We start from the raw sequence: 4521 nt of genomic DNA on the forward strand, positions 1-4521 counted from the left end.
TGGCACAAACTATCCTACAAGCTGTCTTTGGTGCTGCACCTCTGGATCACTGCCTACTTGCATGATCACTGTAGGAGAGGAAGAGAGAAAATGGAGAACCACACATCAGTACTTAAGCATTTCTACCCAGAAGTGCCCTACACTGCTGAGATTCACACTTCCTTGACAGAAAAAAAAAAAAATCACACGGCACGTCCATCTTCAGAGGCTAGGGAAGTACAATTTTACTGTTTGCCTAAAGGAAGGGAAGCAGAAAATACTGGTGGATAGCACTAGGGTCTTCGCACTGGCTCAGCTCCTAAAAATAAGAAGCCCTGTTATTTGATTTTTCCTTTACTTTTTTAAACCCCAGTGCATGGTTGGGATTTCTGTCCAGGTGCTGGAGGTAAGAGTGCTTGAATAAATTAACTTGTGAAGCACAGGTCTGGCCACTTTTGTTCTGCTTATCCTCTGACATAAATTACTTTTTGAAAGCTACCCTCCCAATGCTAAGGTGACACTTGGGACTCTATCAAGTAGTACACATTCAATAGAGTTCCATTTTAATGAGCCATTCTCATTCCTTTCATGATGCATCCTTGTAAGTAATGCGAAGCACCTGTAAAACTAGAGCTTTTTTGTGATTTGGGAACCAAGTTTCAAAATGTCTAAACTGATGAAAAAAAAATAACATTAGAAAACACTTCCATTTCAACCATTGCACTTGACAGATGAGAAACTTGAGGCCCAGACGTGAAGCGCTGTTCAGAATCATAAAGCTAATACATGGGTGTTGGTTTAAGTTGCTAAATGTGTATAATTTGTTACATGGCAATAGATACTAATACAAAAGTGAAGTCTCAAGAGTATTTATATTTTGCTCCTGACATCTAGTCAAAATGGCATAGTGGGTAAATGCTGTGCTTACCTCCCCTCAGGACGATATGAAAATTACAACTAAACTACAGAACAACCATCACTGAGAATTGCCTGAAGTCTGACAGAATAGAAGTCCTACAACTAAGGAGCCATTTAGAAGAAGCCAATTCAAGACTGGTAGGAGGAACAGAGATGTGGAACAGGCTGGTCTCACACCCAAATGTTACCATTAAGAATCCAGAGAGATATATCGGCTGCAGATATATCTGGAGGTGCAAGGGGTCCCAACACCATATCAAACTCCTCAGCCCAGGATTTCAGTGCTGGGTAGAGAAGTCCCTATAACTTCTGGCTGTGAAAACCAGCAGAGATTATGGCTGAGTGAGACAGAGGGTGACTGAAATCCCAGGCGTTCTTCTTAAAGGGCCTATACACGGACTTACTCACTGACAGACTCTTTCACTCGGAGCTCTAGCACTGGGGCAGCAACTCAAAAGGCAACAGGGACTTAAGGGGAGGAACTGAATTGTCTGGCTTCAGAGTGAGGGCTGGAGTGGCAGCTTTCTCCCAGACAGAGGCCAATGGAAGGAACCCATTGTTTCTTTGTTTAGCTTTCCTCCCAACCAGTGTAAAGACACAGGAAACAAACACATATGAGTCTTCATCAGCCTAGTTAACACCATTCTTCCACCCTGCTCTGGTGATTCCCTGAGACCCCACCCCACCCTATTTTTGGGCACACCCAAGCCACTTCCAATGACTTCTCCATATAAATGGTCTGCCTTGGCTCATGCTGTGGACTTCCCTAAAATCACTCAAAGGTTCACAAAACCCAAAGAAGCAGCATCTGCCTTTGGCTTGTCCAGTACCTCTGGCTGAGCAGCCCCAAGCTTGGCACTAGTGACAATGGCCTTGGTTCTCAGCTTGGCTTCTTAAGGCACCTCTAAGCTTTGTGGCTTATGCCAGGTGTCCCCAGGCAGGGCACCAGCTGTGGTTGAACTTTGCCTTTGGTGAAGGCCCTCCCAAAAGACCCTGGGGCTGGCATCCCGGTGACATTAGAGGGAATCAACAGTAAATTAGATGAAGCAGAGGACTGAATCAACAATTTAGAAGATAGGTAGCAGAAACTATCCAATCAGAACAGCAAAAAGGAAAATGAATCCAAAAAAGTGAGGAGAGTTTAAGGAGTCTTTGGGACATCAAGCATATCAATATTCGCATCATAGAGGTACCAGAAGGAAAAGAGGGAGAGCAGAAATTGAAAACCCATGATTGAAAACTTTCCTAACCTGATGATGGAAATAAATATACAAGCCCAAAAAGCACAGAGAGTCCTGAGCAAGATGAACCCAATGAGGCTCACACCAAGACATATCATAATTAAAATGCCAAAGGTTAAAGACAAGAAAAGTACCTTAAAAGCAGCAAGAGAAAAGCAGTTGGTTACTTATAAGGGAGCTCCCATAAGAATATTTGATGATTTCTCAGCAGAAACTTTGCAGGCCAGAAGGGATTGACACAAAATATTCAAAGTGATGAAAAGTAAGGACCTACAACCAAGATTACTCCACTAGTAAAGCTGTCATTTAGAATCAAAGGACAAATAGAGAGTTTCCCAGACAAGAAAAAAACTAAAGGAGTTCATTAACACCAAACCAGAATTACAAGGAATCTTGGACAAAAAAATAATAATAATAATGATAATAATAATAATAATGATAATAATAAAATGGCCATAACCACATACCTATCAACAATTACTTTCAGTGTAAATGGATTAAATGCTCCAATCAAAAGACTGGGTGGCTCAGGGATATGAAAGACAGTTCAGGGTATATAACTAATAATGTAAATACTTTCTAGGGTGTCAGATGGTCACATGTCTTGCTAGGGAGACCGCATCATGGATGGGGTAGAGGCTGGATCACTGCACTGTACACCAGAAGCTGATGTTGTATAATATTGTATGTCAACTATAATTGAATGAATAAATAAAAAAAAATATATATATATATATATATATATATATATATATATATAGTCACGAGATGTGGANATTCTTACATGTTTTATTTATTGCTTTATCTCTGTCACTTACATAGTTTTGGGCACACAATAGGCACAAAATAAATACTCAGTGAATGTATGATGTAATAAGACTTTGAAACTATGAACAGCTGTACATGTTATGTTCAAACGACTATGGTTTAGGAGAATATATTTTTGAGCCCACTGAAGTTTCACTCAGCTATGCCTTAAATTCACAATTAAACTAATACACTTGCCCAGCAATTCCACTTCTAAAAATTATTTCCACAAATATACTCACACAGATGTCAACTGACTTAAGGACATGTTACTCATTACAGCATGATTTGTTAAAGCAAAAATTGAAAACAACATAAATGCCCATTGATACAGAATTTGGTTAAATGAACTTAATGGAATTTTTTTTAAAATCAGGAAACTTTTTGTATATTGATGTAGGAAGGTCTACAAGATAGATGTACTATTAAGCAAGAAAAGCAAGGAGCATAACAACATGATAGAATGTTACCAATTGTATAAAAGAGAAAAATGAAGGTATATATGAGATGCCCTTAATTATGCATAGTATATATCTGTTAAGGTATATAGGACGTTAATCACGTTGGAGAGGGGAACTGGGTAGCTGAGAAATGGAGGTAGAAATGGCACCTTCTACTGCATACCTACTTACACCTTTGTAATTTTGAATTACATGTGAATATTACTGATATAAATATTAAATTTAAAAAATAGGAAGAAAATAAGTTTACCTAGAACTTGATATAAAAATAAACAAGCAAACAATTGTGTTCTCTTTTACTTTTTTCTAAACTTCTACATGCTTTTGAACTTCATGTCATCTCTTCTGGGGTCTGAGAATAACTATCTCATAGAATGAGAAGTACTGAGAAGACCAATGGAAGCTCAATTTCCATAGGGGAAGTCCTAAATTTTAGATTTTGGGGATTGATATTTGGCTTGGAACAGATTTTTCTCTGGTGGAAGAAAAGAAAGGCAGAGAGCAAAGGTTTCGCTCAAAGGAATTCCAGGGAAATCAATATGAATCAAAAGCAGCAGGGAAAGTTTTTTTGAGAAGACAGCCAAAACACACCAGCTCAAACATAACAAGAATTCAAAAAAATCCCATGCTATTTAGTTAAAAGACAGAATTCCAATGCTTTTTTTTTTTTTTAATGCCGCCAATCAGAGCTAAAATAGAACCAGGAGAAGACTTTCGACACTATTGTGAGAGGTATATCCTTAGAAAAACCATGCTTGCAAATCCAGCCAACTCTCAGTTGGCCTGGGGTTGGCAGATTAATCTGTGAGTCCAGACTAATTTTTCATCTCTTTCAGAGCCCTGCTGTCTGCTTTATAACACTTAACCAACTCCCTCAAGCCTGGGAGGGAGCAGAAAAGAAGAATCAAATTAGTTCACCCAGGAATTTGGATTATCAGGGTTTTTTTTTTTTCCTCTGTCAGTAAACTGAAATTTCTATAGATCACAATCTCTACCATTTACCAAATTTTGTGGTATTTCTTTCTCTATCAGTCAGATTACACCAGGTTACTCTACGGTAACTAACAACCCCCAAATCTTAAAACCTTAAAATAACTGAGTGGCTCAGTTGATTA

This window comes from Hipposideros armiger, unplaced genomic scaffold (assembly GCF_001890085.2).
Source record: "Hipposideros armiger isolate ML-2016 unplaced genomic scaffold, ASM189008v1 scaffold_669, whole genome shotgun sequence".
Classification (NCBI taxonomy): domain Eukaryota; kingdom Metazoa; phylum Chordata; class Mammalia; order Chiroptera; family Hipposideridae; genus Hipposideros; species Hipposideros armiger.